Source organism: Petaurus breviceps, unplaced genomic scaffold (genome assembly GCF_028583685.1).
Source record: "Petaurus breviceps papuanus isolate PSGF00001 unplaced genomic scaffold, PetGlider_PUasm1.0 90700, whole genome shotgun sequence".
NCBI lineage: Eukaryota > Metazoa > Chordata > Mammalia > Diprotodontia > Petauridae > Petaurus > Petaurus breviceps.
This window is the reverse complement of record NW_027187315.1, coordinates 9429458-9442696: the sequence shown is the minus strand read 5'-3', so window position 1 is coordinate 9442696 and position 13239 is coordinate 9429458. Positions and strand designations below refer to the sequence as shown.

At 37.8% G+C, this 13239-nt stretch overlaps 1 protein-coding gene and 1 pseudogene across 1 annotated transcript in view; one reads left to right on the top strand and one right to left on the bottom strand.

Moving 5' to 3' along the window:
* Window positions 1-13239, top strand: part of DIPK2B (divergent protein kinase domain 2B) — a 73804-nt gene that overhangs the window by 20377 nt on the left and 40188 nt on the right. The gene's annotated exons all lie outside the window — the stretch shown is intronic.
* LOC138144382 (small ribosomal subunit protein eS1-like) lies at window positions 8522-9392 on the bottom strand (annotated as a pseudogene).

The window sequence follows — 13239 nt, the reverse complement described above, 5'->3', positions numbered from 1 at the left end:
AAGACAAAAAAACAAATACGGTGGAGAATTATGACCAACTTTAGCATACTTAAATCAAAATGGCAGACCATGAAATAATGTTTTTCACTTTTCGTGGCTGCCCTGACTTAACTGGCTGCCACAGTGATTATTTCATCTGCCACAGGGAAAGCTTTATCACTTCCTACAAATGACCGCAGTAAAGCCTAGTCAACCCTAGAGACAGCCAGAAACTAATACACAAACACACTCTCTCTCCTCCCTCTCTCCCTATCCCTCCCTTCTTCCCTCTCTCTCTCCCCTTCTCTGTCTTCCCTCCCTCTCTCTGTGTATCTATTGGTCTCTGTGTCTCTGCCCCCCCTCACTTTTCTCCCCTCTATCTCCTCCTCCTCCTTCTTCCTCCTCTTTCTCTCTCTCTCTGTCTCTGTCTCTCTCTGTCTCTGTCTCTCTCTCTTCCCTCTCTCTCTCCCTCTCTCTCTGTCTCTCCCCACCATCTCCCCTTCCCTCCTTTCCTCTCTCTCCCTCCCTCCCTCCCTCTCTGTGTGTCTCTCAGTCTCTGCCTCCCCCTCCCACTCTCTTTTTCTCCCTTGCTCTCTACCTCCTTCTCTCTCCTCTCATAATAGAGTACAATATGGCCCAAGATATTCCTTCACTGCCAAGCACCCCCCTTCCCTCAAATCTCCCCAGAGACCTCCAGATTACAGTGATTAGAATAGGGAGAGTAGGCTCAAAAATGTGCTTAGGAAGAGTACTTTGGTATCATGCAGGGAGCACTGGATTTCAATTATTCAACAGATTTGTTGTGGCAGTCAACTGTTTTATTAACCATAACAGTTCATTGAAGCAAAAGGGGCTTGTTGATTTTTAATCATTTGAGCAACATGTATTTATGGAATGTCTATTAAGTGTCTAACACTAAGCTGATAAAGACTCAGAAATTTTTGCCAACAAAGACCTTGGCACTATCAAATGGTCCAAAATCAGAAATGAATTTGGTTTTATCAGTGGAAAGGACAATTAGAAAGCGCTATTATTGTCTATTTTGTCTCTGCCACTAAGTCTTTCTGACTCACAACTCAATGCGCTTTCTCCTTCATTTGAATGTGGGGCAGCTAGGTGGCACTCAAGTCTGTCCTCAGCCACTGACTAGCTGTATGACCCTGAGCAAGTCACTTAACCCCATTTGTCTCATTGCAGTAATATTCTTCTAAAGGAGAGAATGAATTTGTAAAGGGAAGGGGTTTGGGGGAAACTGAGTCTCCAAGACACTGATTACTAAGATTTAAAACCATTTTTCACAGTTTCTATTTGAGTTTGACACCATTGCAAAACCTCAATTGTTCTTGAGTAGTTTCAGGCCTGTTTAACTTCATGACTTCATTTGGGGTTTTCTTGGCAGACATGCTGGAGTGGTTTGCTATTTCCTTCTCCATTTTGCAGATGAGGAAACTGAGGCAAACAAGGTTAAATTACTTGCTCAGGGTCACACAGCTAATAAGTGTCTGAGGCCATGTCTGAGTCTTCCTGACTCCAAGCCCAGTGTTCTATCCACTGCACCACCTAACTGCCCCCATATAAATCCTTTGAGATTCAGCTTAAAAAATAGAAACAATCGACAACTTCAGTAAAGTAACCCAATAAAAAGAAAAAAAGAAAAAAAAATCATCAGTCTTTCAGTATGTTACCAATAAAACACATCAGGAAGAGATGGAAAGAAAAACTCCATTCAAAATAACTACAAAATGTATAAAATATCCTGGAGTCCAGCGACCAAGACACACACAAGCATGAAATACAAAATACAAATACAAAACACTCTTTTCAGGGATAAAGATGAATCTAAGTAAAAAGAGATTAATGATTGCTATTTAGGTCATACCAATGTTTTTTTAAATGAAAAAAAATTCCTAAATTAATTTATAGTTTAGTGCTGCTCCAATCAAATGACTGAACAATTGCCTTATAGAATTGTACAAAATAATAGAAAAATTCATCAAGAAAAACAAAAGGTCAAGAATCTCAAGGGGGAAAAAGAAATGAAAAGAAGTAGGAAAAGGGCCTAGCAGTACCAGATTTCAAACTTTAATACAAAGGAGCAATCATCAGAACTGGTTAAAAAAAATAGAAAAGTTGACCAGTGGAATAAATTAGGTCCCCAAGCCTGAGAAGCAATCCAACATAGTAGTGTAGCATTCAGTAAACCCAAGGACTTCAACTATTGAGGTAGACACTCAGAATTCACTGTTGTGAAAAGCAGAAAGTAGTGTGGCAAAAATGAAGTTTAGCTCTAAAGTATATATATATATTTTTTCTATTGATACAGTACTTTCATAAACCTTATTTAATCCTCATCAAGTGGATCCTTAAAATAATCCCAGAAGAGAGTATAATAGGAGCATTATTACCCCTCTTTTCTTTTTTTTAATTTTAATTTTTATAAATTTTGCTTGTTTACTTTTAGTTTACAAGATTTGATTCCACAATTCCTTGAGTTTCCAATGCTGTCTCTCTCCCTCCTCCCCCCGCCCCGCCCCGGGCGGCATGCAATCAAGTATAGGATCTGCAAATATTTTAACATTGGACATTAGTCAGGTTATAAAGGCAGGTTGTATCAGATGGAATGAAAAATGGTAAAGAGGAAATAAAACCAAACAAGAAAAAGATAAGGTAGTTTGCTTCAATCTGGATTCAAACTCAGTTCTTTCTAGTCCTTTCTCTGGATGTAGACATCTCTCTCCATCATGAGTCTTTTGGGATTGACTAATATCACTGCATTGCTAAGAAGAGTCCAGTCTATCAAATCTGGTCATCACACATATGTTGTGTCTGTAATTGTGTACAAATTTCTCCTGGTTCTACTCTTCTCACTCAGCATCAGTTCGTATAAGCCTTTCCAGGTCCATCTGCTCCTGGTTTCTTATAGCACAATAGTATTCCATAACATGTATATACCACAACTTGTTCAGCCATTCCCCAATTGATGGGCACCCCCTTAATTTCCAATTTTTTGCTACCACAAAAAGAGCTGCTATAAATATTTTTGTACATATAGGTCTACCTCCCACTTCTATGATCCCTTTGGGATATAACCCTAGAAGTGGTATTGCTGGGTCAAAGGGTATGAAATTGTTTATAGCCCTTTGTGCATAATTCCAGATTTCTCTCCAGAAAGGTTGGATCAGTTCACAACTCCACCAGCAATGCATTAGTGTTCCAATTTGCCCACATCTTCTCCAGCATTTGTCATTTTCCTGTTTTGTCATCTTAGCCAATTGGACTGGTGAGATGTGGTACCTCAGAGTTGTTTTGCTTTGCATTTCTCTAATCAATAGTGATTTAGAGCATTTCTTCATATGCTTATAAATATCTTTCATTTCTTTCTCTGAAAACTGCCTGTTCATATCCTTTGACCATTTATCAATTGGGGAATGACTTGTATTCTTACAGATTTGACTCAATTCTCTGTATATTTCAGAAATGAGTCCTTCATCAGAGACATAGGTTATAAAAATTCTTTCCCAATTTCCCACCTCCCTCTTAATCTTGGTTACATTGGCTTTGTTTGTACAGAAGCTTTTCAATTTAATGTAATCAAAATTATCCATTTTGCATTTTATCATGCTCTCTAATTCTTGTTTAGTCATAAAGTCTTTCCCTCTCCACAAATCTAACAGGTAAACTATTCCTTGCTTTACGAGATTGCTTATAGTATCAACCTTTATACCTAGATCATGCACCCATTTAGACTTGATTTTGGCATATGGTATTAGATATTTGTCTATGCCCAGTTTCTGCCATACTATATTCCAGTTTTTTGCTATCTATTTCTTCCTCTAATTCCATTAACTTCTCCTCTAGGAATTTGGATGCTATACCACTTGGTACATATATGTTAAGTAATTATATTGCTTCATTCTTGATGGTGTCTTTTAGCAGGATATAGCTTCCTTCCTTATCTCTTTTAATTAGATCTATTTTTTGCTTTTGCTTTATCTGAGATAAGAATTGCTACCCCTGCTTTTTTTTTTACTTTAGCTGAGGCATAATATATTCTACTCCAGCCTTTTACCTTTACCCTGTGGGTATCCCTTTGTATCAAATGTGTTTCTTGTAGACAGCATATTGTAGGATTATGGTTTTTAATCCATTCTGCTATCCTCCTCTGTTTTATTGGAGAGTTCATCCCATTCACATTCACAGTAATGATGACTATCTGTCCCTTCCCCTCCATCCTATTACCTCTCCTGGTTATGTTTTTATTTCTTCCTTCTCCCTTCCCCTCCTTGAGGATTTTCCTTTTGACCACCACCTCCCTCAGTGTTCCCTCCCGGTAACCCCCTCTTCTTTACCTACCCTCTCCCCTTACTACTATTTCTCTCCCCTTTAATCCCCCCCTTTTTATCCTTCCCTGACCCTCCTACTGCCTATAGGACACAATAGATTTTTGTATTTATCAGAGTATGTTATTTCCCCTTTGACCCCAAACCAATGAGAGTAAATTTCATACTGTGCTCCTCTCCCTCCCTCCTTTCCCTTTATTTAATGTTTTTGTGTCTTTTCACATTAGAATCTTAAACTTAATTTATTATGTTGATCCCTCTTTGAACCAGAACCAGTAAGAATAAAGTTCAAATAATATTCCTCTCCTTTCCTTCCCCTCTATTATAGTGTGTTTTTATGCCTCTTTCTATGGCATAATTTACCTTTTTCTGTCTCATCCTTTCCTTTTATCCCATTGCAGTCCCTTTGACCCCCTTTATAAGGTTTTTTTTTTTTTTATCATCAAATTAGTTCATTTATACTCACACCCTCTATCTAGGCATAACCCTTTTAAGGGTCATGATAATCATATAAATTTTGATATTGACAGTTATCAGCTTCTCATATAGGGATGTGAATATTTTGATCTTATTGTGTCCCAAGTTATGTGCATGTGTGTGTGAGTGTGCGTGTGTGCATGTGTGTATGTGTGAGTGTGTGTTTTCCTTGTTTACCTTTTTATGTCTTTCTTGAGTCTTGTAATTGGAGATCAAATTTTCCATTGAGCTCTGGCTTTTTCATCAGGAAAGTCTAGAAGTCCCTTATTTCATTAAATGACTATCTCCATGCCTAAAATATTATGCTCAGTTTTGCTGAGCATAAATAAACAAAATATAAAATAAACAAAATATCAAATTCCAATCCCTCCGATCTTTTAATGTACAAGCTGCTAGGTCCTGTGTGATCCTTACTGTAGTTCCACGATATTTGAATTGCTTTTTTTTTTGGCTGCTTGCAGTATTTTCTCCTTTATCTTGTAATTCTGGAATTTGACCACTATATTTCTTGGAGTTTTCAATTTGGGATCTCTTTCAGGGGGAGTCCGGTGAATTCTTTCGATAACTATTTTATCTTCTGATTCCAGGACTTCAGGACAGTTTTCTTTAACAATCTCTTGGAGGATATTGTCCAGGCTGCTTTTTTCATCATGGCTTTCTGGTAGACCAATAATTCTTTAGTTAACTCTCCTGGATCTGTTCTCTAGGTCAGTTGTTTTTCCAGTGAGATATTTTACTTTTTCTTCCAATTTTTCAATCTTCTTGTTTTGTTTGATTGACTCTTGGTGCATCATAGAGATCTGAGCTTCAATTTGACTGATTCTAATTTTTAGTAAATTATTCTCTTCAGTTAGTTTTTGAAGGTCTTTTTTTAGGGAGGTATTTTCTCCAATTACTTCACTAATTTTACTTCTTAAGGATTTGTTTTCTCCAGTGAAACTTTTTTTCCAATTTGGTTATGGTAGATTTAAATTTGTCTTCTGACTCCCTAATATGGCCTTTAAAATCTTTCTTGAGCTCCTCCAAGAGTGCTTTTTGGGCTTGAGACCAGTTCATATTTCCTTCCTTGGTCTCAGGTGTGAGTATAGAGTCTATGTTGTCCTCTGTATTTGGTTGTTCTTGCTAACTATAATAAGCTCTAATCTGTTTACTTGCTTTCCCCTTCTCCTTCTCAGCTTCCTTCCTTCCCATTGTAGCTTCCTGTTTCCTAATTTCTCAGGTTGGGAGCTAAGGGCCTGGTTTTTGGCTTTGTGTGCTGTAGCCTCTGGGTGTATAGATTGAGGCCAAGGCAAGGGGTCTCAGTGTTTTAGTTAAGTTATGCTGATGCTCACAGAATACTCTGTGGAGGAGGGGTGGTCTGGCCACTCCAGATTTCTGTGTCTATGCCTCTGGGCTACCTCTCAGGCAGGATTTTGCTGGTCAGATGAGGTAGGGCTTGTTGGGACCCCTCCCCCTCTTCTCTTCAGATTCCTTGCCGCCTCAGTTACACCATTTCTTAATGACTCCCAAGCCCGAGGCTATTTCCACTATCTCAGGATTTCACTCTGGGTGGGACACTTATCTCTGGGTTTTCTGGGTCAGGGAGGGGGAATTGGACAAAGTTCACTTTGTCATCCTAGGTTCTGGAAAGTCAGGCAGGCAGTTTCTAAACCTCCAGGCTAGGGGCTGATAGCCCCAGGAGAAGCTGCTATCTCTGCTGGGGGCCCTGAGCCCTCTCTTACCAGGCTCCAATGGATCTTCCTGTCCAGTGGTGAGATGCTGGTGAGATGGCTGTGAATTGCCCTTGGGGTGGGTGAGTCCTCTGGCTGGGGCTCCTTCTCTCTCTGCTGTAGTCTGGTCTCTCCTCTTAGCTGCTGCAGCCCTGATATGCTCTGTACTTCCCCTGCCTGGACCCACGTGGGCACTTTCCTGGACTGGATTCTGCCACGCTCTTTCTCCCAGTGGATTCTGACACTCCAAAATCTGTTCAGATTCACTTTCCAAAGTTTAGTGACAGGATTCACAGAGGAGCTTACAAAAGTTACAGTTTCCATTCCGCCATCTTGGCTCCACCCCTAAAGTATATATTTAAAGCTTATCTCAGACCACCTATCTACATTAAGCCCCAAATGAATACATGACTAAGACATAAAAAGTCATATCCTTTAAAAAAAATTAGAGATTAGAAAAGTAGGGAGACACCTCCCAAAACTATGGATAGGGAAAGAGTTCTTTACCAAATAAGAGATATAGAAATTCATTGAAGATAAAATGGACAGTATCAATTACATAAATTTAAAAAAAATTTTGGGAGTAAAATTAAGTAGTTAGAATGAGAAGGGAAACGGTTAACAAGGAATAAATCTTTGTAGCAAATTTCACCAATAGGGGTCCGATAAACACACATACACAAACACACACATGGTTTATGGAATTGATAAAAAAAAAAAACATAAGAATAAGAACCATTTCCTAATGGTCAAAGTTATGAAAAAACAATTTTCAAAAGGAGAAAGACAGGCTATCAAAGACCATATCAAAATGCTATAAATCACTAATAATAAGAGAAATGCCCATTAAAATAATTCTGAGGGTGTCCTGGATTGTTCTCTTTTCCTTGGACTTTGATTTCCCTTTAGGACTCAGATCAAACCCTACCTTCTGCAGGAGACCTTTGCCAGTCACCCTGATTTTCAGTGCCTTTTCTCTGAGATTATCTTCCATTTACACTCTACTTATCTTAGGTGTACATAGTTATTTCCATTTTCTCTCCCCTCCCCTTTCCATTAGAACATAAATTTCTTGAGGGCAAGGACTATGTTTTGGCCTTTTTTAATATTCCCTTTGCTAAGCACCCATCTTTAGCACATAATAAGCTCTTAATAAATGACTGTGGCTAACTGCCACAGAACCAGGAGAATACTTAATATGAATATTATATTGTAAAGAGAAGTAATTGTGAAAGACTTAGGAACTCTGATCAAATTAATGACCCATCTGGTCTCCAGAAAAATGATAACTGATCGTGCTTCTTTCTTCTTAGCAAAGAGGTAGTGGAATAAAAGTCAAGTATAAGACTGCCATTTCAAACATGGCCAATGGGTGGTTATCATGCTTGTTTCTTACAAGGGAGAACTTTCCTTTGGTGAGATGGAGAGGAGAGAAAGGGAGTAATGACACTGATACAAAACAAAGGGGGGGGGGGAGGTGAGGAAAAAAGTATGTCAATCCATCATTTAAAAAAACAAAGGAGCAGCAGAAATTCAGAAGGGATATATATTCAAGGCATGGTTTGAAGTATAATGTTAAATTTGACCTATACAAAAAACTACCAGTTATAGGAACTAGAAATTTAAGCCCTCATCTGTAAATTTTTTCTCTTCTTTGCATAAAGAAATGTTCGCAAAATTTTTCTCATCTTTGTATAGGGAAATGTTTGTTAGATTCATTGTTACAAAAGACAAAATTTTAAAATAGTACATACGCTACGATCTTAATAGGGAAATAATAGAGGACTTCTAGACATTCCTATTTAAAAAAAACTAGTGCTAGATAAATCTTTTGAGATTCAGACAAAAGAGGCTAAAGAAACACAGAACCATGATTTCAAATGACCAACAATAAGGCAAGCTACCCATCCTCTGACAGAGACGTGATGGAGTCAGGGTTTAGAATGAGACTTTTTTTTTTTAACTTGGCCAATGTGGGAATTTGATGTGCTTGACGATGTCTATTTGTTTCATATATTTTGTTTTTCTTTTTTTTTCACAATGATAAATTTTTATTTTTCAACCTTTAAAAGTTCTTATTTTAGACAGATTCTTGAACTGGTGGTTCATAGCCATCAGCCCTCTCTGCTTTCATGCCTGTTTCATCTCCTGAAGGTTTTCCAGAACCACCACCTTCACCATGCAGCTCTATTAGCTTTCCCAATTCAAATTTGGGCTTCTTGAGCATATTGACTTTTTGGATAAATACATCATGGAGAGGGTAAATGGACTGGCAAGCCTTTTCTATGTCTTTTCCAATGCTGTCTGGAATCAGTTTTTTGACAACTTCTTTCAAGTCATTTGTCTGCACCTCTTGGGTCATGATTTCCATCATTTTCTTATGAATTTGACAGACCTGTTGGTGCTGGGCATAAGAGGTCTTAAGGATCTGATTGTTGCGCTTTTTGGTAAAACCAACACAAAAGAGGTGGAGCAAGTACCCATCGGTAGTTTTGACATCAACATGGGCTTCAATCATGGTCTGCCACTTTTTCACCATGTAGCACATCTTGTCCCAGGTAAGGTCCATTCCATGGAAATTAGTCAAACAATTTTTACCCTGAACATCTTCAGTAATTAACTTGAATTTATGAAGCAACCTCATCATTCTGCAGATCAGCAAGGCTTACTTCAAAAACTCAACCCTTGAGACCATCAGAGGCAATTTTTGTTCCTTGAGTCCTTGTAACCAGTGTCTTGCCAATATTTCGAATGTTGAACATAGCTGGTGCTTTTACATCATACCAATCCTTCGAAAATGGATCAACCACTTTCTTCTTGGCTCCTTTTTTGCCGCCTTTGGTGAGGTGCTTATTCTTGCCCACCACCATGATCCCACTCTGAAAGCCAAAAGCTTTTCTTTTTTTTTTAATGGTAAAGGAATGAAAGTGAGAGGGGAAAATCAATTTTATTTATTAAAAATTTAAAGTTAATTTTAAAATAAAACAAGGGAGTATCTAAACCACTGAACATTGTAACCTCCATCTCTTAGATACATTTCTTAAAGTTTCAAGGGTTAATCTTTGCAGTATTCCATCTCCATCTGGGTATTTTTATGATTCCAGAAAAAGTCTGTGTCATGGTATATCAATATTTTTCTTGGAGTTCCCCCTTCCCTAATTGGGGAAAAGACTTCCAGGCCCTCTGGAAATAGAAAAAAAAATCTCCAAAATATGGGCTGGAGGTGGAGGGGCAGAGAAGGTTGTGGATTACAATCTGACTAAGATGCTCAGATATTACAAGTTTCCCTGGAGTACTTCTGACAAAGGTTTGGGTATAATCTTAAATGAAAAAGTGAGTTTCTTCTGTAAAAGTTTACCTTTTTCAAATCTTTAGTACAGGCATACCCAAGAAATATTGTGTGTTTGGTTCCAGATCAGCACAATAAAGTGGATATCACAATAAAGCAAGTCAAAGGAAGTTTTTAGTTTCTCAATGCATATAAAAATTACGTTTTCCCTATACTGTCTATTAAGTGTGCAAATGTATTACATCTAAAAAACAATGTATATGCTTAAACTAAAAAAAATCCTTTATTGCTAAAAGAAAAATGCTAACCATCATCTGAGTCTTCAGTGAGTCATAATCTTTCTGCTGGTGAAGGGTCTTGCCTCAGTGTTGATGGCTGCTGACTGATCAGGATGGTGGTTGCTGGGCAATTTCTTAAAATAAGACAATAATGAAGTTTGTTGCCTTTCTTGATTCTTCCTTTCACTTCAGCACTTAGAGGCCATTGTCGGCTTATGAATGGGCCTAATTTCAATATTGTTGTGTCTCAGGGAATAGGGAAGCTTGATGAGAGGGAGAGAGATAGGGAATAGCAGGCCATGGGGCAGTCAGAATACACACCACATGATTCGGGAAACCCCAAAAATGATTATGATAGTAACATTAAATATCACTGATAGCATATCACCATAACAGACATAAAAAGCAATAAAAAATTTTAAAATATTATGAGAATTACCAGAATATGACACAAAGACAAGATGTGAGCACATGCTGTCGGAAAAATGGCACTGCTGGACTTGCTCAACACAGGTTGCCACAGACTTTCAATTTGCAAAAAATTCAGTATCTTCAAAGCATAATAAAGCAAAGCACAATAAAAACAAGTTGTGCCTATATTCCAGCATTTGTATTGTCTGGTCCATGGCAAATTTTTTTTCAGATCTCCTATTATCAGTTTTTATTGTTATTCAGTTATTTTCAGTTGTGTCCATTGGGGTTTTCTTAGCAGATATACTGTAGTGATTTGCCATTTCTTTCTCTAGTTCATTTTACAGATGAGGGAACTGAGGCAAACAGTGCATGGAACCAGTAAGTGTCTGAGGCCTGATTTGAACTCAGAAAGACAGGTCTTCCTTACTTCAGGTCACTCTTCTCACTGTGCCACCTAGCTGCCCATCCTGTTATCAGTAGCTTTTTAAAAATTTGGTTTTTGGGCTATTCTTCCAGTTCCAAGGAACCTTTGCCACACTCTAGGAATATCAATAACAAGCTCTTCAGCTCCCAGGACCCTTTGAAGGTCTTTTCTCATTTTCTGAAGACTAATTAGGTTGTTTCATAGCAATAGTTTGTTATTTCTCAAAGTTTTCAGTCTTTCACCTTATTCGTCTTATACTTTGGAGCAACTAATCAGGTTTCTTTGTGGGTTTGAATCCTTGAAACATTTGACTCCCTCACACTGAGCTGTTGCAATATCTCTAACAGTCACTGTAGTATGCTCTTTAAGAACTACAACTTTGAGCTATTTTCTTAGAGTATTATCTGTTCTTAAAAATGTGACAAATGAGACCAATGAAATTTCCTTATTTATGTGGTATGAAATTCAGCCCTAAGCTGATAAGAGAACTAACTAAAGATGGGGCAATCAGTTTAATCTAGTTCATCTAATCAAGGTCAGACTAAGTCAGTCTAGTGTCAATAGAAGTACAATATCTGTTACAAAATGAAACCATAGCAAAATTGTTGTCTGTCCCAAATAATTGGCATTTCTATATATCATCATAGAAAATGAACAGACACGAAATGATTGGCTACCAACGTAGGACTCATGCACTAATTGGCTATTGGAACATCACTGTGTTAAAGTAAAGATAAAAACCAATTACAAGTTAGGAGAAAGAATTAAAATGAGCAGATAATATGGCATGCAACAGTAGCTAGTCAGCATTGAGGATAAAGGGGTGGGTAGGCCTGGAATCAAGAAGACCTGAGTTCAAATTCAGCCTCAGGCACTTACCTAGCTGTTTGACCTCATACAGGTCATTTAAGCTTTGTCTGCTTCAGTTTCCTCACCTGTAAAATGAAGTTAATAATAGTACTGCCCAACACAGTTGTTGTAAGGATCAAAGAAGGTAATATTTTTTAAAAAGTACAGTGCCTCGAACATAGCAGGAACTATATAAAAACTTATTCCTTTGCTTTCTTCTTCCCTTCCCCAAAGGAAACATTTCCAGCTTGACTTAAACAAACTGTTGATGCCAAAATATGGAAAACAGATAAATGCACATATTAACTCAGACTCTCACAATTTCCTAAAGAAATTTAAATAATGTGAACTCGTTGTCACAATAAAAAGAACAAAAGAGTTTAGTAATTGCCTTCATAAGCAAAGATTTGATCTTGCCAAGGGAAGAGATGTAGCCATCAAGGGAAATACCATTTTACAATACCAACTTGTGTTTAAAATACTGTGATATAAAATGTCAAAAGATTATGAACAGCTTACTGTGAATATCTCATTAAAAAAGCAAAGAGTAGTAGCAAGAAAACATTTACAGAAAGCTTGGGTTAACATTTGGTTCAAGGTTAATTAAGCCAACTCATCCTGAAAGCATTTAAGGTTGAAACTGAACCACAAATGGATGAAATATGGAAAAGGTCTGTAAAGATCTCTATAACAAACCCTACTCTATCACTGACAGTGGAACTACTATACTTAGTTTCTAACATCCTAGCCCTTCCTAAGTGCTTTAAAATGTTGTAGAAATAGTACACATGTGTGTACACAGGCACACTTACACACTCACAAGCCCATAAAGATGGGAGGAGTAACCAAGAGGAATTAACAGAGTACTGTAAAGGTGAGGTGATTGATTTACTCAACCCCATACCATTATAATGAATAAAAAAGAAATAAAGTGACAAGATGTCCACTCAATCAGTCTGATTCATAGTGCCTTAGAATAAGTGTGAAAAGTCTTTGAGAGCCATTTGCTGAATGAAAGGACACCAGACTAGTGATCTGTTATGTTTGGCTAAGGATTTTGTCACACTCTTTGGGACCTTTATAAAAAGAATGAATTCCCTGAAATCAAAAAGTGCTAAAAAGTCGGGGGTGCATTGCTTCCCAGAACAGGAAACTTTTGGTGGGGAATGGAGACCTCAACTTTGGCCTTGGCCAGGTCTTCTTCCCTTCTATGCCTTGGGCAGGAGAACCTCATGTACTTCAGAGGGTCCAGAGGATGTTAGCCTTCCCATCCGTTCATCAGTGTACTAGCAGTATCTTTGGATAAGCTAATTGATGAAGTGTCTGCATTGAGAGCTGATGGATACAGATGCATCATCCTTTTTTTTTAATCAAATGCTTTATTAACTTCTAGTTTACATCATTCATTTCCGCAAGATTTTGAGTTACAAATTTTCTCCCCATTTTTCCCCTACCCAGCACCCCAAAATAGCAGTCCCAC